The sequence below is a fragment of the Ascaphus truei genome, chromosome 2 (genome assembly GCF_040206685.1).
Source record: "Ascaphus truei isolate aAscTru1 chromosome 2, aAscTru1.hap1, whole genome shotgun sequence".
Classification (NCBI taxonomy): domain Eukaryota; kingdom Metazoa; phylum Chordata; class Amphibia; order Anura; family Ascaphidae; genus Ascaphus; species Ascaphus truei.
In genome coordinates, this window is record NC_134484.1 from 487394799 (window position 1) to 487419353 (window position 24555).

At 46.1% G+C, this 24555-nt stretch overlaps 1 protein-coding gene and 1 long non-coding RNA gene across 4 annotated transcripts in view; one reads left to right on the top strand and one right to left on the bottom strand.

Moving 5' to 3' along the window:
* Window positions 1-24555, top strand: part of LOC142488427 (uncharacterized) — a 1092840-nt gene that overhangs the window by 576298 nt on the left and 491987 nt on the right. The gene's annotated exons all lie outside the window — the stretch shown is intronic.
* LOC142488461 (uncharacterized) lies at window positions 4401-7662 on the bottom strand. 2 transcript variants are annotated; one of them, XR_012799414.1, is made up of 4 exons: window positions 7513-7662; window positions 6436-6491; window positions 4986-5065; window positions 4401-4749 (listed from the first exon to the last, which is right to left on the bottom strand). It is a non-coding gene; the product is annotated as an uncharacterized LOC142488461 (long non-coding RNA). The 2 variants fall into 2 exon arrangements; XR_012799415.1 differs by lacking the exon at window positions 6436-6491.

Here is a 24555-nt window from a genome sequence, read left to right on the forward strand (position 1 = left end):
GGATATGAGAGTGGTGGTAGGGACATCATTGGTACGTGGCTCACCCCACTAAATGACTTGGGAATCCAAGGCTGTGAAGAACCAGGGGATTTCGGAGCAGAAACGGCAGAAGATCCCCCACTGGGAGACCAGTCTTTGGTAATGGGGCCAGAATTTAGGATAAGCGGCCTTGATAGTTGATCGAATATACCAGGACGACCTTCAGGATAGAAAAAGTCTTGGCTGGCCACTGCATGTTGGAATTTGCGAGGGACTTTTCCTCCAGAGGTCTCCCAGGTAATGGTTAGTGAGGGTATAGGGTGGGTGGGAGCATTTCCCGGTATTGGTATGGAAGGTGACAAGGCAAGCAGTAAACCAGGCATAGAGACCGAAATCTTGGGATACGTACAGAGTATTTCCAACTCAGAGGAAATAACAGGGGCAACAGAAGGTTCCGAGGGAGAAAACCATGGTTTAGCAGGGGCAGAGAAGCAATCATCAGTGGAGCTCCCAAATACTGGGAAACCCTCAGTGGGAGATAGTATTGTCTGGGAATCAGGAATAGGCTTTGGGATTTTCCTATCAGGAGTTTGAGAAAAAGGCAGAGCCAGGGTAGTGGCGGGAGGGAAGCTAACATCAGAAGCTGAAGTCTGTACTTCAGTGACAAGAACCTGAGAGACAATAAGCAGCAAGTAGGAACTATGAAAACTCTTAATGACAGACACCTTAGGAGCACATGGAGTCTTATCCGAAACTGCAAGGACCCTAACAACAGGGGTGCTTAACCTGACAAAAACATGAATAGGCGTGTTTTCTAGTGCAAAAATTCTGATAACAGGACTCCTAGCCAGTAGTGAGGGTGTCTGGGTTTGACTAGTGAAAAAATCAGATGTATTGATAAGTGACTTAGGGCCTCATGCAGTAAGCGACGATTATGTGAAATCGGCAAGCTTATCGATTAGTCATGTTATTGGCGTTTTTCCCTCTCCGTATGCAGTAAGTGCCGAATACATTCAAAATCAACCAGAAAACAAATCCGCCCACTCTCACGATGATGAGCCGATCACACACAGGTGTATCGGCGTGCGTGGCGGGGTGCTGTTAGGTTGCACAATCACAAATCTTGCTGAATCAGGCGAAACAAGCATGTTTTTGATTGCGCGCCATATTTAAAGGCAACGTGTACTGCTAATCATTCTCTGTGTTGTTGGGAGTGAGAGAGAGAGAGAGACGCACAGAGCTGGACGATTGAAGATTTGCATATTGACTGAGAGACTTGTTGTGTATTGGGTGAGCTTTGTCCTTTGTTGTTTTGTTTACATCTTTGTCTTGTTTTATATGTGGAAGTGGGTCGTGTGATTGCCTGTACATTTCTTGTCTGTTTTTTGTGAGTGCTGGAAGTATGCCCGCAAAGCGTGGGAAGAGTGATGCTGGTGGGAGTGGGAGTGCTACTCGTGGGAGTACGCGTCGGAGTGAACGTTCTGTTCAGGGGAGTGATGTTGCTGGTGCACCGAGTGGTGTTGCTGGGAGTGGGAGTGCTGTTGTTGGGAGTGGGAGTGCTGGTGCTGCGAGTGGTGTTGCTGGGAGTGGGAGTGCTGTTGTTGGGAGTGGGAGTGCTGTTGTTGGGAGTGGGAGTGCTGTTGCTGTGAGTGGGAGTGCTGGTGCTGGGAGTGGGAGTGCTGTTGCTGTGAGTGGGAGTGCTGGTGCTGGGAGTGCTGGTGCTAGGAGTGTGAGTGCTGGTGCTAGGAGTGTGAGTGCTGGTGCTAGGAGTGTGAGTGCTGGTGCTAGGAGTGGGAGTGCTGGTGCTGGGAGTGCTGCTGGTGGCGCAGTTGCTGATGGGGTGTCTGGTGGTGGCGTGCTTGCTGGTGGCCAGCTTTTGGAGGCTCTTCCATTGGAAGAAGGAGAGTCCAGTCAGCACCAGCCAAGCTCTGACCCTAAACCTGCTCGGAAAAAACGTGTGGAGAAGCCACGTAATCCTCGCTTCAATGACCAGGAAAATAGGGCTCTTGTCACTGGCATTCTGGAGCACTATGACAGTCTCTATGGACATTTAGTAGGTAAGTGTAACTTTACATTTATTATTCAAATACATGTGATCCTAGGTCATCTGAGTTTTGTTCATATGCAAATATGGGTACACAATATCTTTCTATGTTCATTAGTGTGGAAACACAGCTTTTTATCATGCCTTACAAGGACAAATAAACACAGGCGGTCAATTTGCCAGAACTGCATACAATATGAATGCAACCTTGCTTACATGTATAGGTTTAGTAGTGAATGCTCATGTGCTGCACATATTACACATAAAACAGCATGTTTGCTATCTCTTGGAACAGCTAGCAGTGTAGGAAACTGGTGCTTATATTATTATTAATTTACCTCATATCTTTTATATGTTTTTCAAGGGCGGACAAGTGCAGCAAGCAAAAAAGAAATGTGGGACACAATAGTCATTGGTGTCAATGCCTGTGGGAATAGTGTCAGGGACAAGTATCATTGTCGGAAAAGATTTGATGATATTAGGTCCAAATTGAAAAAGAAAATACAAGACCAACGCGTGCATGCTACTGGCACTGGAGGTGGGCCCACACCACAACGTCTCATATTGACTCCATTGGAGGAGCTGCTTCGGCCAAAATTACTTACCGTCGTCGTGGAAGGCTTGGCTGGTGACCGTGACATTGGAATTTATCCGTCACAATTTCCAGCAGGTGATAAATATTACTGTACTAGGCGTGTCGTTGCTTACAGTTATTTTGCATATTTACACTGCTTTTTATACTGTCTTCACAATATAAGCATACCTGCATCTATATATGTATATGTCTGATTCTGTATATATATATCTCAAAATAGACATATATGTAGTAGTCCTACTAAAAGCAGTAACTAATATAGCACGTGCCATTGCGTGCTCATTTACATGTGAATTCCCAAAATGCATAGCTGCAGTGGAAGCAATTGATGGTGGGCGAAGATGGGGAACAACAGGGTAGTACACATGTGTAACACATGTTCATGAGAAATTATTAGTAGCTACAGGTACAGAACAGAAATATGTATCATATTATTGTGTATTTTATTGATTTTACTCCGACAAACATGACATTACTGCCTATTTTAAGCATGCATCAAAGAAATTGCATGTAACGGCCTACAAACATCACTGGCACTAACACATCTATAGTTGCTTATGAAAAGGTCCATTTTTGCTTTATGTCATATACAGACAGCATAATGAGGCACACGTATCATATGTTATGTCATTGTTTTCATAACTTAAACACTGCAGATGACTACTTAGCTCATCTACCATTGTGTTAAAGCAGCTGCAATTAATATCTCATCACAGCATACACTTCAACAGAGGGGGTGGGGTTCAGCACACACACTAATTACAGCCTCATTTCACGGTCAACTTAGTTCACACCATTTGCACCTGTTTCAAGTCCTTGAAAGGTGTGGCTGATTAGGCTTTTTGGGGAAGGGAATACCTTTCTTACAACCTGAATAGCACAACTGAAGTTAATCACACTCATTTGAAAGCTTAACTCTAGCTACTAAATGCCCCAACAACTCATTACTTATCAAAGCGTACGTCACACATTAGTTCACTCATATCTATAGTTGAACTACTATGAAAGACACATTATCACACACTGCATGTGTTGTCTTGTTGAGTCACAGCCACATTCAGGTGTGCCACATCTTCGATTAATGTACCACACATATCCTCTACCAAAAACAACACTTTTTGCAATATGACCACCTTCATGATAACCATTGTGAATGGTCATCTCATGATAGTTATGTACATTATGATACTGATATCACTACACAACATATGATTTTTATGTACTCATTTAATCTATTTATCCTCACGCATTACTGCAGAAACATAGTATGTTGTATGTTAGGGAACTCAAAAATTCTAAGTACACAGGCATGTACAGTGTTATTACAACTATTTATGTTCACTTTCACACACATTTTCGGTTAAGGAACTGATGTTGTTAGTTAATCATAAATACAGAACATACAATAAGTGTTTGTTCAATATTTACACATGTAAATGTAAAACTTATGTTATTGTTATATATAGTTGCCCCTGGAGGACATGTGTCACCTGAGATGGAACAAGTGTCTTCACCTGGGTCAGCCAGCTCAACACTACTAGAAGGTGAGTGTATCATTTGCTGGCCATATAATATGTGCTCTTCTATATGTTATGTTGTCATGTGCATTATTTGTTTTGCACATCTTCTTTAAATAGGATTACTTAGTGTCAGTGAAAATTAAGTTTAAGGCAACATGTATTGTGTTAGTGATGTTAATTATCATGTAGGACTTCTGAGTTTAGAGCAACTTTTCATTCATTCATATTTCATACTGAGTCCAAACATTATTCGTAAGTCAAGGTAGTTTTTAATGAGGTTATAAAACGTATGCTAACATGTTAGGTGTTACTTAGGACACAGTACAATTACATAGTAACACAGCATACATTAACATGCCATTTAATAATGTGTACATTTCTTTTTAGAACATCATGGTGATGAGGATGATGAGTATGATGAGGATGACGCCACAGAAGAGACTGAAATACAATCATGTGACCATGAAGAGGTGCCAATAGAAACTGTTGTACCGCCAAATCGTCCATCAACTTCCACATACGATGCAATTGTAGCTTCAGAGGGAAAAATAGTGGACGCAGAAAATCGTCGCCATTCAGACATGATGACAGTGCTGGAAAGGATGATTGGACTGCAGGAAGAAACAGTATCACAATTGGCACATCTCCACAGAGTCTTCATTGAAGTGCCTAAACAGTTGCAAAAAATCAACACCTCATTCGAAGCATTAGTTGTTCAGCAAACACAAGCTAATTACTGGAGAATGACTAATGTACCACAATTCAACACCTCCCAGCCAGGATCTGTTCATGCAGGTCAGTTTTCACCACATTCATCTGATATTCATTCACCAGGCCCAAATGTTACCGGTCAAGTAGCAGACATTGCTGTGCAGGTTCCTGATGACATCCTACCGCTGCCATCTGTACAAATTCAGCAGCAGACACCTACAAAGGAGGCGACAAAAACAAAACAAGACACACATGAAACAGACCAACCATCACTTGTGCAGTGTCTACCAACTTGCTCACATGTGTCACTGGGCACAAGCCCTGTCCGTGAACAGTCACTACCCAAAAGCCCTGTAGGTGAGTCGCTGCCCAAAAGCCCTGTAGGTGAGTCGCTGCCCAAAAGCCCTGTAGGTGAATCGCTGCCCAAAAGCCCTGTAGGTGAATCGCTGCCCAAAAGCCCTGTAGGTGAATCGCTGCCCAAAAGCCCTGTAGGTGAATCGCTGCCCAAAAGCCCTGTAGGTGAATCGCTGCCCAAAAGCCCTGTAGGTGAATCACTGCCCAAAAGCCCTGTAGGTGAGTCACTGGCCACAAGCCCTGTAGGTGAGTCACTGGCCACAAGCCCCGTAGGTGAACAGTCACTGGCCACAAGCCCTGCCCGTGAAGTGCCAGAGGCCACTCAAAGTGGCTCTGTTGTGCCTAAAGTTGGTGGCAAAAGAAAAAGGAAAATTCAAGAGACAACAAGCAGGCCTGTTACTCGCTCGCAAAAGGAACAAAAAAAATAAATGTTATAATTCAGAAAATATGTGTTTGGCCTTGTTTTGTTGACTTCAGATTATCTAATTACTATTGTATGTATGCTGAAGACTGTGTTGTTTCCAAACTTTCAACTATGTTCTTGTACACGTGAAGTTTTGGAAATGTTAACACTCATAATTAATTGTGTTATAAATATTTATGTTGTAATCGTCTGTTCAGTAATGGTCCACCAGGAGCCAGTTGCTAAGTTTAGAGAAGCTGCCATTGACTTTGCAGCAAAACATTGCATTTGGGTGTGTTAATTGATGTAAGAATTGCATATGCATATTAGTCACATGCAATTATTAAAACACCTAAGTAAGTGCAAACATCTTTCTTGTACGTGTACAGCAGGATTATGTGTAAATTATTACTTACCTTTGCCTTGCTTGGCCATTGTAATTTTGTCCTTTAATCAGTTGTGTGTTCGTTTCTATAACATCTCAGAATGTATAATAATATATATACACACACACACACACACACACACACACTGAGTGAGTGTGAGTGTGAGTGTGTGAGTGTGTATATATATATGTATATGTGTATATATATATGTATATATGTGTATATATATATGTATATATGTGTATATATATATATATATATATATATATATATATATAGTACTATATAAACTGGTATACACAAACTAATACACTTCATGCTTCCTTGTGAAAACACTATTTTAATAATACAGGCCTAATGTTTGAGAAATATCCTAAGTATGAGACTCTAACAGTATTGTGCTTAAACAAATGTTTATTACTTAATTCAATCATGTTTCTCACCATTTAAATAGGTTTCATACAAGGTATACTTAATGCCATCAATGTTGTGTGTACTCCTGCAATATAAAAAAAAATTAAATATAATATATAAATATATATATATTTTTATAAGAGATATATTTATATATATATATATATATATATATATACACACGTATTTAAACTCATGCAGACAGGGAGTTAACCAGACTTTCACATACACACAGAAATGTAAGCGGGGAAAAAACATTTCTTTTTGCAGGTGTGTTTTTACTGATATGCCTGGCTAAGAAATATTTTCACACACTGGTCTTTGTTAGTTTTCAAAAAAACACTATGTGAACGCATTCAAAGTGTAGGGATGTTTTTCACAAACGAGATAAAAGAAGGAGAAATGTTTCTCCCACAGTCCCATATCACGAACCACAACTGTTAACCCAATTAGACAAACAAATCCAATTGGCGTTTGAAATAAGGAGTCAAAGTAGTTAGTTTTGTTGACCTTGACAAGGAAAAACAGGAGTTTGTTAGCCATTCAGCACATTCATTTTGATGAGCAAATAACACAGACCTGCACACAGCTTTTGTGCTACTCAGACATGGCTGATGAATTCGTTAACAATATTAATCCCCTTTTAGGGTATAAGTACATGATCTGTGAAGCCATCTTGAACAGTCGCGGACAGAAAGCAAGCACACGCCAAATCGATGATTTCATTCGAGCAAAATATCCTTATTACCAAGACCGTAAGCATGCACGGAATTTTAATTCCTCAATAAGATTCACTTTATCAAGTAATGACTTTTTTGAACGTGACCAGGATAAGCTACAACACACCTATGGTTTCTGGAAGATTGCCCCGGAAAAACAATTTCTCCTGAAAGACGGCACTTATATTGTCGTGAAAGGCATATTTATTCCTAATGGCAATAGCAATGTATCCGCTACTACTGATCCGTTTGAATCGATACGTGCTGCAATATCTGCAGCCTCCATTCCTGAAACCCACATTGTACAAGAACAAAAGTACTATGATTATGTACCAAGCCTTTCAGCTGAAAATGCATTGGAATGGGAACCGGAAGAAATGAACCTACCTCCCGACCAATTATTTGAAGAAAGCAGTGGCGATTCCTATGAGCGCATCCTGGAGGAGATATGTGCCATACTGGATTCAGCGGTTGGGTTAAGCGTGGATGAAAATGCCTTGCATTTCTGGAGCGACCAGTTGCAGCCAGGCGAAGAGTTAATTCTAGAAGAATGGTAAATATAACAATCGTTATGCGTTGACTCTGCGTTTAAATTTTTTTTTTTTTTGTAACCACCATTTTCACTTTCAATGCGTGGATACAGCGTAACATTGCAGACTGCATAACATGTAGCGATCACAAACAAATTGTTTCCTAATACAATATAGTAGGACCTGAAAGAGTAGTACACATTGCTGACGGAATAAATATACGTACTTTCCTATCCCTTTAAACATATTAGCAACATTTTACCATTACTCTAACACATACCTGTTTTGTTATCATGCAACATCTACAACATTGAAAACCGGGTCCACCACGTATGACGTGGGACCCTTGTCATGGGCCAAGGCGTCCTTAAAAAGGATTAGTGATGTAAGTCCCGCCCCCAAGCGACGTGCGCGCCTCAAAGCCTATTGGCTGTCATGTTTTGTTATAGTAACGGTAACTGCAGTGTGTGATGCGTGCGGCTCAGTGTTTGTAGGCGTACCCTGGGCGTTAGCCGAATGTTAATTGAGTGGGAGGAGTGTTAGCGTGCGTTTCACGCTGGCTTAACATGACGTCACACGTATTGCATTTGCGCATTGTGTTATCGGCCGTGCTTTCTGTTCAAACACGTCTGTTTAAAAAGAATACAGATGTACTCGTTTAGAACGAATGTAGTTTCGTCTTCATTGTATTTGAAATAAAGATGTTATGTTTACTGGTATTTTCAACATGTATTGAACGCACAACGTACGCTTTGTTTTGCGCATGCGCTAACAGTTAGTGGAGCCAAGCGTGAAGTGCGTGCGCACACAAAGATGTGCGCGCACATCTTTCAGTATACAGGCAACGTTCACTTCTTATACATAGTTATGCCTGCTACAAATTTAAAGAAACATTACATACTGATGAACAGTTTTACTTCTAACATATAAGTGAGTGACGTGTGTATCTACACAATCATATAGAGCTGCGTAACGCGTTGTCACGGATGCATATCTAGTAAGGTGCCATCTTTGACCATCATGTGTTTGCTGTATTTCAGAGATGTCGGGGAAGATACAATCGGATCAATGTATGATTTCAGAAGAGTCTACCTTTATATGAGATGATTGTGAGGAGGAGCCACCGACTACTATACTACATATGGAACTAATTTTATATTGCTTGCAGCGCTTATTAACAAACAATTAAAAATGTGATACCCTTATGCCTATATTGCATAAGCACTTAATTAACATAATGATGTTGCAAAAGAGTGCCTCATGAATTTTTATTGAGTGTTCTTTAATGACTACTAACATTTTATGACATGGTGTGTTTTATATATAACAACCATTCCCACTCTGCTAACACATTTGTGTATTCTAATATGTAATGGAACGTATGACTGTCGAAACTATGTAACAATAATAATAATAATATGAGCATGTTCATGTATAGGGCTGCTAGTTGTACGCAGCGATTTACAGACACATGTTTCAGCCTGAGGTCCCTGGCCCGTGGAACGTACAAATGTTTTTTTGCCGCATGAGGCACAGGGAGATAAAGTGACTTGGCCAAGGTCACAAGGAGCCCACACCGGGAATTGAACCAGACTCCCCTGCTTCAAACTATCAGTGCCAGTGTGTGTCTTTACTCAGTGAGCCACTCCTTCTCCCAATGTAAAGGACACTTACAACCAAGTAGCCATTTATTTTTAAAATCTCTTGTTACATGGGTATGTAGATAAAATGGTTTGGGACTGTAGCAAATAATGTTACTGGCCAGATGTTATGGTCCCCTCCAATGCATGATGTTCTGAATATGACATCACCATCATGTTATGAAGTACGTTTCTGTGTATATTTCATTAACCTAACTAACTATAGTTTACTGTGTTTATTAATCGTTTAGAAATACATAGTATAGTCAATATGATGATATAAGCTACCATAATAAAGCTGGTGTTATCATTTGTCGGTGTTATACAGCAGCGGCAGCTCTTATTCGAGCAAAAGCCGCTGGCTGTATGTGGCTGGGAAGCGGGTAGCCGCGGCGCGTGGCGGCGCACTGTGACGTCACAGTCACAAGCGCGCCCGGCTTCCCCGTCTTCCCTGGCTTCCCCAGGCTTCCCCGACACCCCTGGAGATCAAATCAAGGTAAGCGGGGGTGCGGGGAAGCAGAGGGGCAGAGCAGAAGCCGGGCTCGGGGTCCGGAAGCATAGTAAATTGCGCGCGAGTTGGAGGGGGGGTGCGTGGGGGAAACGCGGCAGCGCGCGGTTATTACTGGCGGCAGCTGGGGTAGATCCCGGCATGCCGCCGGCATTTAGTGCGATAAAGTATGTCGCTACTGTACATGGATCCTACACCAATTGATAGAGACACAAACAGTTGTCTTAAAAAGTGTGTCTATGCTAGTGATGAATGTGCTCCCGTAAGTAAACAAATAAGTACAGTTATCCCCTTTTCTCCAACCACCTCTATATTACATTAATGGAAATTATAAGGAAACATACATAAAATGTGATGAAATGTGAGTAATCATTTTGTAATACAATGCACATGAAAGCTCAAGAGTAGCTAAATGCATATACATGATACAGAAAGTACATATATGTAACATTTGTGTTTAAACCAATATGTTGGGTTTTTAGTTCCAATAATTATAGGAAGATTGAGGTAGCCACATCTTATGAGAGATGTCAGCAAATATACATACCATGATCAGTCATACTGGAGATATACCTATAATGCAAAGGAACAATATATAAATTGCAAACATTGACATGCCATCTTCAGTACCGTAAACAACACAGCAAAGTGTGTATTTGGTGTTAAATGTACAACACCATGTATATTTCATGACATTCAAAATGTAAATCAGCCTGGTGTACACATCATATGGATGTACATGTTACACTGCACCAATAACATTGTATGTAAGCATACTAGAAGCATGAATGATTATGGGCATAATATGTGTTTTGTCTTAGCATAAGGAATAACACAATGCTAAAATATTATTGCTTTGTTACCCAAGTTGTATTCACATACACACAACTAAAGTACAATTGAAGAGGGATTATATAACCTGTGCAACAATAACATACCGGTGCCACATCCCTTTGTGCACACAGCAGAGAAAAGAAAGGTGTGCAACCCATATTCATCTGTGTCCTAACAGAAGGTTATATAAAGAAACATTATTGTTAATATAACATAATTAAACTATAAAAGTAGTACTAGGAACATATGAGTTTGTACTTACAAGAAAAAAATGAATTGATGAGATTCTGTCGTGTCTGGCCACCACTGGCTGTTTGTTCATTTTCAGCAGCTACATGGGTGGGATGCTCGTCTACCAAAGCCTCAGCTAGGTCTGACTGTACATTGTGCCTGAGTGCAACATTGTGCAAAATGCAACAGGCAAGGATAATATCAGACACTTTTTGAGGCTTGTATAGAAGAGCCCCACCAGTTCTGTCCAGACACCTAAACCTGGTCTTGAGTAGGCCAAATGTCCTCTCTATAACAGATCTTGTAGATATATGGGCTGCATTGTACCTGTCCTCTGCTTCAGTTTGAGGGTTTAGCACCGGAGTCAAGAGCCACGGCCTAATTCCGTATCCTGAGTCACCTATAATGAATGGAGCACACATAAGCTGACATTAGTGATCAAATTGTACAATGCCAACATTCCTAAATCAACATGTGTTTTGTGTTAGAACATGTAAATATGTACTCACCCAGCAGCCAACCAGGTTCAAAATGTCCCTCTTCGAACGCATGGAAGACTGAAGAGTTCCTCAGGATAGAGGAATCGTGACTGGAACCAGGGAACTTGGGTACCACATGCATTATCCTCATCGTGGCATCACATACCACCTGTACATTGAGTGAATGGTAGTGCTTCCGATTGCGGTACACATGCTCACTCTGACTAGGTGCAATCAAAGCAACATGTGTGCAATCGATTGCACCCAGCACAGATGGTATCCCTGCTATATTATAAAAGCCAGTCCTGACTTCCAGCCACTCTGTTGCCTCTGTAGGAAAATGAATATAATTCCTAGCGCGTCTATTGAGTGCATAGAGAAACTGGGTCAAGGCCCGCGAGAATGTAGATTGCGAGACCCCGCCCACTATGCCCACAGTTGTCTGGTATGACGCGGAAGCAAGATAATGTAATGAGCACAGCATTTTAACAAGCCCAGGGACTGCACGACCTCTGGCTGTGAAAAAATCTAAATCCCCCCTTATCTCCTCATAAAGAGCTAAGATTGCTGCTGAACTCAAACGATAGCGACTTACAATCTCCTCCTCACTCATCCCATCTAACAGGGTTCTCTCCCTGTACAGACGCGGACGAGGCACAAGTTGTCTCCTCTGTCTTCTCCTCTGATCTCCTGTCCCTCTACCTGTCCCTCGGCCTGTCCCTCTCCCTGTCCCTGTCGTATCCGCGTCACTGTCACTGTCCCTCGGTGTGTCCCTACCTTGCCCTATATCATTCTCTTGATCAGCAAGCATGTCATAGAAAAGAATGTTCCTGCGTCTCCTAAACATTCGCAACATTTTGAAATGAGTAGCTGTGAATGAGCAGGTAATGTGCGTCCTTTAAATAGGTATGTGATGATGTCAGGTGACATAGTAAAATGCAAGGTGTTACATTAACATAATAAAGTACTTCTGTGGCAAGCTGTGTGCACTTGTTGTTCTAAGTATTTGTTGTGTGTATTCTGCAGGGAATGATGATATTTGGCAATGATGTGACGTGAAGCTTTGTACAAAGATTGCTTGCAAATAAATAGTTGCATGTGCAATGCATGTAACACTTGTGAACGCAAGAGTCAGTCATGTAATGAGACAAAAAGGCTGAGATTGACGTGGGAAAAGTTTTGTGTAACATGTGTAATTATCCATGTTATTGTGACATGTTGGCAACAATGAATAGTCGTGTGCATATGCATGCATTTGTGTAAGGAGGATAGTTGGTATAGAATGAGTTTACAAGGTGTCCCAATGATGAATTACTGTACATGTGTGTATAAGTTAGGTTGAAGTGCTTGTAATGCAACGGTTACAATGTAAACATGCAATGTGATTGAGCGTCCAATAAGTGACGTCATGAAAATAGGGAGGACCCAAAAGTATATGTAAACATGAGAAGACAGATGTACATGAACGTTTAAAGATGCGTGTCACATTACAAGCATTGTGTAATGTAAAGGAAGATGAATATACTGTGTATGTGTGACATGTGTGACATGTGTAACATCATGTAAATAATTGTCGCTGAGTTGAGTAAAATGTGTGCTATGATGTGAGGTTCTCCTTTAAGAGTGTAGTATAGTATTTTCCCTTGCCACATCATCACATGATGAGTAATGTGACCCGCAAATGCTGAAAACATGTAAAAGTCGAATGTTATGCAAATAAGACACATCAGCTGTGACACAATGCAGGGAATGCCCCCACACTGTAATGCAAATCCCCCTTGTATTGTGAGCAATGAAACGTAAACAGTACTATACTGTTATACGTCCCCGCTCCATTGACTTCCATTGATGTACAGAAGATTTTTTTTTTCTAAGTGCCGTTCCGGCAGCCTTAGCGATCGTTCTCCCGTCCAAACTGCCAACTTTAGTTGGCGGGAGAAATCGGCCATAACATCTCAATTTCGTAGTGCCGATCAGCCCCGATAAGCTGTTTTTTTTTGTTGAATCCAGCCGATTTAAAAAAGTGGCGATCAGTGTCGAAAACAGGCTTATCGGCAGGCGACTGGCCATAACCAAATTATCGGCTCCGAAACCTGGCGATATGAAGCCCTTATCGGCGCTTACTGAATCTCAAACCCAATTTTGGCTATAACATGGCCATATTTCCCTTATCAACGCTTACTGCATGAGGCCCTTAGAATCAATCACTGAGGTTCTAGGTTTGCTGGACATGTGTGAAAAAATACCCTTTAAGACAGGAGCTTTAATTTTTTCCCCGAGTAACCCAACGGTTGCTGGGGCATATTTAGACGCAGTGCTGAGGGACTGAGTTTTAGCAAGGGCAGGAAAACTAAATAGCTCATATATAAACACCAGGACTAGTAATATAGGCAGGGTGGCCTCAGACTGTACTAAGGAAGTAACCGATATGCTGATCCCTGGAGGGTTTGCATGGGCAGAAAAAACAGGGGAACTAACAGCAAGGACGGCCACTATAGAAAGAGATTCAAAATCTGAAGGAAGGTTCTTACTGTACCTCTCCGAGTATCAGGACCGGCAAGGCAACTCTCAGAGAGCAGAGGAACCGTGTGCAGGCTTCTAGCTAGCACATATGAAAAAGCGTCGCTTTTGAGTGAAAACAGTGTATCAGCAAACATTCCTGGGAACACAACATGAACCCCAGGAGGGGCATACTGACCACTGTACGCTTTTAACCCTAAGCTTTGAGAAGGGGAGAAGACAGACAGTACACTGGGGTAATCATAACTGTACTGGTCTCTGAAGTGGGTATTTGGTAAGAAGTGTCTGGGAAACCAGAAATGACTGCAGATTCCATGACGTGGGGACTATGCGCTGAAGCAGGGATCATCGCTCTCTGGGTGACCGACTGGTTCAGCAAAGTACCTGGGAATGGGAACTCTGTGACCAAGCTTAGGGAAAAACTTGGAAACTGAATACATTTAACTGAAATCAGAACTTTAGCCGAAGTTTCAGGGGGCACGGTAGCTGAAACTTGAGCTGAAGCAGAGGTTTTATAGCACAAACTAACTAAGGGCTCAGCAACATTAGGGTAGTCATTCAATGCAACCTCTGCTATCGGACTTGGGGAATCATTCTCTGAGGTTAGAAAGGAGGCATTAACTTGGAGGCAGCAAGAATTTACAGGGGTTAATGCAGATAGTACCTGAGAGTAAAAAATAGAGAGTTTTTTCTCTGTAATAGGTGAGACAAGGGATCTCTCCTCTGGAGCTAGGGACGTGACCATGGCTGGTGGAGAACAGGGAGTTACCAAAAGGGACTCAGAGAACTGCCCCACAGGGGTTAATACAGGAATGACCCTGGGAACAGAACTTAGAAATTCAGACTTAGTACGTGGAGGTAGGAGGGATTCTTTCACAGACAGGGAAGGCACGCAGAACTGCCTAGTAGGGGTTAAAGCAGGAAAACCTTTAAGGCCTGAAAAGGGAGATTCTGAGTTAGAAATAGAGGGAAAAAGGGACTTGTTCTCGGATACTAGAGCCTTAGTGTGGGCTAGAGACATATATGTAGACTCTAGGGGAACCTCACAGGACTGATCAGCAGGGGTTACCATAGACAAATCATTGGGGTCAGAGTAACCGGGGGTACAATCAGGGCTAGGGACCGTGGCAGCTTCTGCGTTAGGGGGCAGTGATAGTGGGACAGTTTGGTCATTTCCTGGAGAGGCATATACGTCCCCAGGTTTAGCGACAGGACTGGCAGCAGAGGGGGACTGCCAAGCGGCAGCGTAGCTGGTGAGGAGAGGGTCCTGTTCCTTTATGCAAATGTCCAATGCCATGGAAAGTACAAGCAGCGTTTCCTGAGCGTGAGCCAACATGAAGAAAGGGTCCGGTTGTACTACGTGAATGTCCAATGATAAGGCCAGGGCATTGAGTGTATTACGGGCGTTGGCCAGTTTCACAGGATTCACCTTATCCCAGGTTAAAGGGAAATCAGGGGAGAGAACACAAGTGGCCAGATACTGTTTTAAGTCCTTGAGGCAGTGAGCCTTCATAATGAGATCATTACGGCATTTTTTTTGCAAAGAAGTTAAACCTTCAAACATAAACGGATCTTCCATCAGGGGTAGTATATCGCACAGATACTCGTTTTCAAACTGGGACTGGTCTACAGGCTGGGACAGGATTTCAGAAAGAAACATACCAACCCTCACCACTGGGCGGTCTGAGTTTGTGGGGCCGAGCATACTGTCACGCTTGTGCTCGCCACAAACCTGGGTCGAACCGCGTGGCTGAGGTGGGGTTGTAAAAGTACCGACCTTAGACCGCGCAGGCGGATCTGGATTGCGCAGTTCGTAGTCGTACGTAGCAGGATCAGGACTGGAGAAGACAGCATCGCCAGTGGACAAGCCAGGGTCAGGATCGGAGACATTAGGGTTAACATTGTTCAAGCAAGAGTTCGGCAACAGGTAGTCAAGAGTGCCCCGCTTCAGCTTAGGAGCGCGGGAGTGGCCTTTGCGCGTGCGGCGGCCATGGCTCATGGTACTGGTCTCAGGAAAGGATAGGCAGACCAGAGTAGCACACTGCCTAGCTGCACTGGTAAACCAGTGCTTCAGCGCAAGAGTCCTGAGCAGGCTGGGGAATCCTCCACTTCAGCGCAGGAACCAGGACACGGCCTCTGCAATAGAGAATGAGCAGCAGGCACCAGGAACCAGGAAGCTGAAGAAAACACTGGGGAAACCTCCGCTTCAGCACAGGAGACAGGAACAGACCGCTGCGTGACAATAGCAGACGGTCTCAGAAAACAAGGAGCTGAAGTCAACAAGGAGAGTACTCAGCTTCAGCACAGGAGACAGGAACAGACCGCTGCATGACAATAGCAGCCGGTCTCAGGAAACCAGGAGCTGAAGTCAACAAGGAGAGTACTCAGCTTCAGCACAGGAGACAGGAACAGACCGCTGCATGACAATAGCAGCCGGTCTCAGGAAACCAGGATAACAAGCCAGGGGCTTGTGGCAGAACAGTTAGTGACATCCAGAAAGGACAATGCTCGGCAGGGAGCATTGTGGGAAAGCAGTACTTAAAGATCAGTGAACCAATAGCAGAAGGGGCGTGTGGCAGTATTGCTTTAGTGAGTGAATCCAGGCTGCAGTAAATATCAGGGGAAGTGATCCAGGACTGCACATGTCTGCAAGACGAGGCAAACAGCAAACAGAGGTGCTGATTCCTTACAGTATCCCCCCTCCCCCCACCCCCTTCACGCGAGACCTCCGGGCGAACAAGACCACTCATAGAGTTGGGGGACCAGGAATTGTTCCTGAACCGTCTAGGATTGGTGTTAGAGTCGTGGTCCAGAGACTCGTGGTCACTTCTTTGTGTACCCCCACCCCCTGGTGAGAACTGCGGCCAGACAGGCCCATCCATGGGTCTCGGGGACACGGAGTAGTTCCTAAAGTTTTTTAGGTGGAAAGGGGATCCGTAAACGAGCAGTTCCTTGATGAGTACTGTTCTAGGATATGAGAGTGGTGGTAGGGACATCATTGGTACGTGGCTCACCCCACTAAATGACTTGGGAATCCAAGGCTGTGAAGAACCAGGGGATTTCGGAGCAGAAACGGCAGAAGATCCCCCACTGGGAGACCAGTCTTTGGTAATGGGGCCAGAATTTAGGATAAGCGGCCTTGATAGTTGATCGAATATACCAGGACGACCTTCAGGATAGAAAAAGTCTTGGCTGGCCACTGCATGTTGGAATTTGCGAGGGACTTTTCCTCCAGAGGTCTCCCAGGTAATGGTTAGTGAGGGTATAGGGTGGGTGGGAGCATTTCCCGGTATTGGTATGGAAGGTGACAAGGCAAGCAGTAAACCAGGCATAGAGACCGAAATCTTGGGATACGTACAGAGTATTTCCAACTCAGAGGAAATAACAGGGGCAACAGAAGGTTCCGAGGGAGAAAACCATGGTTTAGCAGGGGCAGAGAAGCAATCATCAGTGGAGCTCCCAAATACTGGGAAACCCTCAGTGGGAGATAGTATTGTCTGGGAATCAGGAATAGGCTTTGGGATTTTCCTATCAGGAGTTTGAGAAAAAGGCAGAGCCAGGGTAGTGGCGGGAGGGAAGCTAACATCAGAAGCTGAAGTCTGTACTTCAGTGACAAGAACCTGAGAGACAATAAGCAGCAAGTAGGAACTATGAAAACTCTTAATGACAGACACCTTAGGAGCACATGGAGTCTTATCCGAAACTGCAAGGACCCTAACAACAGGGGTGCTTAACCTGACAAAAACATGAATAGGCGTGTTTTCTAGTGCAAAAATTCTGATAACAGGACTCCTAGCCAGTAGTGAGGGTGTCTGGGTTTGACTAGTGAAAAAATCAGATGTATTGATAAGTGACTTAGAATCAATCACTGAGGTTCTAGGTTTGCTGGACATGTGTGAAAAAATACCCTTTAAGACAGGAGCTTTAATTTTTTCCCCGAGTAACCCAACGGTTGCTGGGGCATATTTAGACGCAGTGCTGAGGGACTGAGTTTTAGCAAGGGCAGGAAAACTAAATAGCTCATATATAAACACCAGGACTAGTAATATAGGCAGGGTGGCCTCAGACTGTACTAAGGAAGTAACCGATATGCTGATCCCTGGAGGGTTTGCATGGGCAGAAAAAACAGGGGAACTAACAGCAAGGACGGCCACTATAGAAAGAGATTCAAAATCTGAAGGAAGGTTCTTACTGTACCTCTCCGAGTATCAGGACCGGCAAGGCAACTCTCAGAGAGCAGAGGAACCGTGTGCAGGCTTCTAGCTAGCACATATGAAAAAGCGTCGCTTTTGAGTGAAAACAGTGTATCAGCAAACATTCCTGGGAACACAACATGAACCCCAGGAGGGGCATACTGACCACTGTACGCTTTTAACCCTAAGCTTTGAGAAGGGGAGAAGACAGACAGTACACTGGGGTAATCATAACTGTACTGGTCTCTGAAGTGGGTATTTGGTAAGGAGTGTCTGGGAAACCAGAAATGACTGCAGATTCCATGACGTGGGGACTATGCGCTGAAGCAGGGATCATCGCTCTCTGGGTGACCGACTGGTTCAGCAAAGTACCTGGGAATGGGAACTCTGTGACCAAGCTTAGGGAAAAACTTGGAAACTGAATACATTTAACTGAAATCAGAACTTTAGCCGAAGTTTCAGGGGGCACGGTAGCTGAAACTTGAGCTGAAGCAGAGGTTTTATAGCACAAACTAACTAAGGGCTCAGCAACATTAGGGTAGTCATTCAATGCAACCTCTGCTATCGGACTTGGGGAATCATTCTCTGAGGTTAGAAAGGAGGCATTAACTTGGAGGCAGCAAGAATTTACAGGGGTTAATGCAGATAGTACCTGAGAGTAAAAAATAGAGAGTTTTTTCTCTGTAATAGGTGAGACAAGGGATCTCTCCTCTGGAGCTAGGGACGTGACCATGGCTGGTGGAGAACAGGGAGTTACCAAAAGGGACTCAGAGAACTGCCCCACAGGGTTTAATACAGGAATGACCCTGGGAACAGAACTTAGAAATTCAGACTTAGTACGTGGAGGTAGGAGGGATTCTTTCACAGACAGGGAAGGCACGCAGAACTGCCTAGTAGGGGTTAAAGCAGGAAAACCTTTAAGGCCTGAAAAGGGAGATTCTGAGTTAGAAATAGAGGGAAAAAGGGACTTGTTCTCGGATACTAGAGCCTTAGTGTGGGCTAGAGACATATATGTAGACTCTAGGGGAACCTCACAGGACTGATCAGCAGGGGTTACCATAGACAAATCATTGGGGTCAGAGTAACCGGGGGTACAATCAGGGCTAGGGACCGTGGCAGCTTCTGCGTTAGGGGGCAGTGATAGTGGGACAGTTTGGTCATTTCCTGGAGAGGCATATACGTCCCCAGGTTTAGCGACAGGACTGGCAGCAGAGGGGGACTGCCAAGCGGCAGCGTAGCTGGTGAGGAGAGGGTCCTGTTCCTTTATGCAAATGTCCAATGCCATGGAAAGTACAAGCAGCGTTTCCTGAGCGTGAGCCAACATGAAGAAAGGGTCCGGTTGTACTACGTGAATGTCCAATGATAAGGCCAGGGCATTGAGTGTATTACGGGCGTTGGCCAGTTTCACAGGATTCACCTTATCCCAGGTTAAAGGGAAATCAGGGGAGAGAACACAAGTGGCCAGATACTGTTTTAAGTCCTTGAGGCAGTGAGCCTTCATAATGAGATCATTACGGCATTTTTTTTGCAAAGAAGTTAAACCTTCAAACATAAACGGATCTTCCATCAGGGGTAGTATATCGCACAGATACTCGTTTTCAAACTGGGACTGGTCTACAGGCTGGGACAGGATTTCAGAAAGAAACATACCAACCCTCACCACTGGGCGGTCTGAGTTTGTGGGGCCGAGCATACTGTCACGCTTGTGCTCGCCACAAACCTGGGTCGAACCGCGTGGCTGAGGTGGGGTTGTAAAAGTACCGACCTTAGACCGCGCAGGCGGATCTGGATTGCGCAGTTCGTAGTCGTACGTAGCAGGATCAGGACTGGAGAAGACAGCATCGCCAGTGGACAAGCCAGGGTCAGGATCGGAGACATTAGGGTTAACATTGTTCAAGCAAGAGTTCGGCAACAGGTAGTCAAGAGTGCCCCGCTTCAGCTTAGGAGCGTGGGAGTGGCCTTTGCGCGTGCGGCGGCCATGGCTCATGGTACTGGTCTCAGGAAAGGATAGGCAGACCAGAGTAGCACACCGCCTAGCTGCACTGGTAAACCAGTGCTTCAGCGCAAGAGTCCTGAGCAGGCTGGGGAATCCTCCACTTCAGCGCAGGAACCAGGACACGGCCTCTGCAATAGAGAATGAGCAGCAGGCACCAGGAACCAGGAAGCTGAAGAAAACACTGGGGAAACCTCCGCTTCAGCACAGGAGACAGGAACAGACCGCTGCGTGACAATAGCAGACGGTCTCAGAAAACAAGGAGCTGAAGTCAACAAGGAGAGTACTCAGCTTCAGCACAGGAGACAGGAATAGAAAGCTGCATGACAATAGCAGCTGGTCTCAGGAAACCAGGATAACAAGCCAGGGGCTTGTGGCAGAACAGTTAGTGACATCCAGAAAGGACTATGCTCGGCAGGGAGCATTGTGGGAAAGCAGTACTTAAAGGTCAGTGAACCAATAGCAGAAGGGGCATGTGGCAGTATTGCTTTAGTGAGTGAATCCAGGCTGCAGTAAATATCAGGGGAAGTGATCCAGGACTGCACAGGTCTGCAAGACGAGGCAAACAGCAAACAGAGGTGCGGATTCCTTACACATACAGAGTATGTGATTATTGTGATTGTCCTGCAAGGAACCACTCCCCCTCTGGTGGGAGCCATCGCAGGTGGAGGCGCTGCACCGAGTAAGTGGTTACTCAGTAGTATACTATAATTACCCCAGGTTCCACTTGGCGGAAGCTCAGCCCTCCTGCGAGCCAACAGGTAAAGCACCACACCTGGTAACACCGTATGTTCTCTGCACCCCCACACTATATTTGCGATTGGGGGGGGGAATACTGTTACATTTGGAGGCGCTGCTGAGATAGACCTGGGGTGCCCTGTTTCATTTTTTTTTCAAATTGCCCAATTCATATTTTTCACCATGTGTGTAAAGTCCGGACACGAGGTCCTCGTCTGGTTCTTGAGGATAAATATTCGTAGTCCCCGCCGTGCGGTGGCCTTAGAAGGCATTCTCGCCAATATATCAGAGGAGGAGATCCATGAGCATATGCGTAAAATTCCCGGATGGCAGCACGCTCTTCTTGTAGACATAGATCTAGACTCCACGTCCACGTGGATATCGCGGCTTTTTGTAGTGACATACTCAGAGGATATCTGCCTGTCAGAGGCACCGTCTGCGTTGTTTATGCCCGGGTGCCCCCCTGAGGGCTACCCTTTAGTATATGCTGACCCAGCGCCATGGCAACTTTCCACAAGTGGACAGAGTGCGCGTGGTACTGCGCTCAAGGCGCAGAATGACTTTGCAGAAAACCGTCCGGGACTGGCGGGAAAACCTAAGCCCCACCCCCGCCAACTGAGTGACGCTGTGCAAAGCCAGAATCACTCATTGAAAGAGTGTGCTGCCCCTCCTTCACATTCCACCAGGGGGAGAAAGCATTGTGATCTTCAACCATACGTTGATGAGGTAATAGACAGTCGTGGGGTACACCCTAATGCGTATGTGCCCTGGCAGGCGAAAGGAGTAGATATTCTTGCACTACTTTGCACCTGCCTGCAAGAAGCCTATGTACATGGAGCCGACCTATCCCAGTTCTCACTAGGCCTCGAGACAACCGAGGTGGAAGGGAAACTGTATGTACGATGTTTTTATACCACCTGTGACTGTTCTAGAGAGGCATTGTCGTGGGAACCACTCTGTGACTGTTGCGGTGCCTGGTTATTGAAGCCTATTATGCCCCCAGCTGCAAAGGAGACAGAGGAGGAGCCTGACTTATATATCACTATGAGTTGTGCTGAAGTTAAGTCTGTCTTCAGGGAGAAGTTACTTAGGGATTCCCACCACCAACCACCAGCTGTGGAGGTTGTGGAGGGCCCATGTGCCAAGTGAACATTCCAGACCCGGTTCCCAAGCAGGAATCACCTGCCCAGCTAGCTAGGGAGCTGAGCGAACCATCGGTGGAGAAGAGCGCGACCGCAGTGGAGGTATCGGAGCACACCAGCCCCGTACATATCTCCACTGGTTGTATCGCAGAAGAACCCGGTGACTACCTTGTGGAGGGTCTGATCGTAATATTCACCGTTGAGGTTCCATCGGTGGCGATGTGCCTACCGGCGAACCACCCCAGCGGGGATTAGAGGAGACAGAGGAATCACAGGGTAAGGTGTCTGTACCCCCATCTTTTTTTAGTGATTCCAGCGACCCACCACTGGTGGTGATGTGCCTGCCGGCGGACCACTCTAGTGAAGTCATCAAGCCAACTATCTCGACAGATACCGATCCTGATATGGGCCCGTGTGCCCTACAACGGCCAGTCCGGCCTACACAGGTACCATCTGTCCCAGGCGTGGGATCAGTACCGATCGAAGACAAGGGTGAGTTGACTGCCCCAGGGGTGTCAGGTGTGAGCCTCCAGATGACTGCGGAGCACGGTAGCTCCTTAAGTCTGGCCATCAGGGCGAATGGCTCCACTCGGCATCGCGTCCTAGCGGAGGTGTCTCCCTTAGAAGATAGCTGTCCAGTTGTGCGAGTGGACCAGTACCCACCGCCTATCGCCCAGGTGAAGAAGAAAGACAGCAGCCAACCAGCTGTGGTGATGCGCCCATCAGCGGACCACAAACGTGAAGCTGAAGTATCAGCGATGGACGCTGCTGTGGAACCACTGCGCATCGATATCCCCCACCAGCAAGCAGTGGTGTGGCCAGAGCGGAAGAAGAGGCTGCCAGCCATGGCGACTCCCAGTGTACCGGAAGTACATCCGGAGACGGTTCCAGATGAAGAGAAACCCATTGCAAGCCAGCAGAGTGGTAAGGAACCTCCTTGCTCCCCACAGGCTCCGATGGAAGTAGCCGTGAAAAAGGCCAGAGTTACGGTTCCTGCTCTGAATGAGAGCCCGTGCGCTCCAACTCAAATGGTCCCAGGACTGGGATCCAACGCTCCCGAGTTTCTATACAGTGAGTGGACTGTCCCAGAAGTGTTGTGGACAGGCCCCAAGACAGCCGAGGTGGGAACTGACAGCGTCCCCAAGGACATGTTGGCCACCGGGAGTCACCGCAGTGGTAAGGTATCTACCCTTTACCCCCTGCCGGGCGAAACAGAGACTTTGAGTAAAGAGACAGTGTTCATTGCCCGCTCCCCAGTGGAAGCCTCGTCAGTGTGTAGGGACAAAGACAGAGTGGAGAAGGATTCAGGGAGACTGGCCTCCTTTAAGCCCAAAAAGGAGTGCCTCATTCACCATGTAGTGGACCGCGGGAAAGGTCCTGGCCTCCTGGCCTACCGTATCCATGCTGCGGGTGGCCGGGTAAAGGCCTGGTTAAAGGACATTGTGCTATTCCTTCCACCAGGGGGAGGAAGTAGTGCGGAACCGGTTACTGTCACTCCAGAGTGTGCTCTTCAAGAGATTTTTCTGGGGGAGGCTCATGGGCGCAAAAGTGAGGTACCCCCACATGATCAGTTAGGGGCACCCCACAAATAGTCTCAGCTCACTTCGGGTATCGTATGTGAACTGCATTGTAACCTGATGTTTAAAGTCACAAGTGATAAGTAGTACATATGCACTGCATTTTCATTGTATAACTGTGTATCAGGTTATGTCGCTGCCCAAGCGGAGACGTTGGGTGTTTCACCAGGGGGAGGATGTATCCAGGTCTCCTCTGGCTGTCAGCACCCCCCTCACCTCGAGCGTGATCGCGGGTACCGCCGAGTCCCAGGGCAGCCCCGTGAGCCAATCGCAGGGGTGAGGGCGGTCAGGCTCCAGCTCGGGGGTTGCCGGGGACGCGTGCGGCCGGTCGTCACAGGGATCGCACGCGATCCCGGGGCTCCCGGAGCCGGGCGGTAAGGGCGCCGCCATTGCCCGGATACTCGCTCATGCGCAGTGATCACGCATGCGCAAGGAAGCCCCGATAGTCAGATAGACGTCGCGCGAGTGTAGGGAAAGTGCAGGAGAGTTTGCGGTGGCCATTAGGGATTCGCGCAGGCTTACTGCTGCGGCACAGTTTATTCGAGCATTTGCCCGTTCTGTGCCGCAGCAGTAGCCTGGCGCGCGCCCGAGTGTGACGGGCGCACGCCGAAGCAGCGGAAGAGCGCCCTCCGATCGGGGCGCTCTCCCTACCGCTGCCGGGTCCGCCGGGTCCCCCGGAACCCCCTGCCGCTGTCCCGCGATCGTGGGACACCAGGGCTCCCTCGGGGAGCCCCTGGACACGCGTGCAGCGGGCGCACGCTCCCGATGACGCGTGACCGCGCGTCTATGACGCGCGGCACGCCGAGGGGCGTCCACTAGCAAGCCGGGAGATTTCCCGGCTTGCGGTACCGACCACACTTCAATAAAGTGTGTCGGTAGTGTAGGTAAGGCGCGCATGCGGCCCCAATGTAATTGCAGCCTCCACGGGACTACAACTCACATGAGGCTTAGGGCCAAGCACACCAGGTGCATCAGTGTGGCCAATAAGGGCCAAGGATCTCTGGGGGGAGCAAAGAGATACATTTCGCGGGCTTGCAGCACGTTA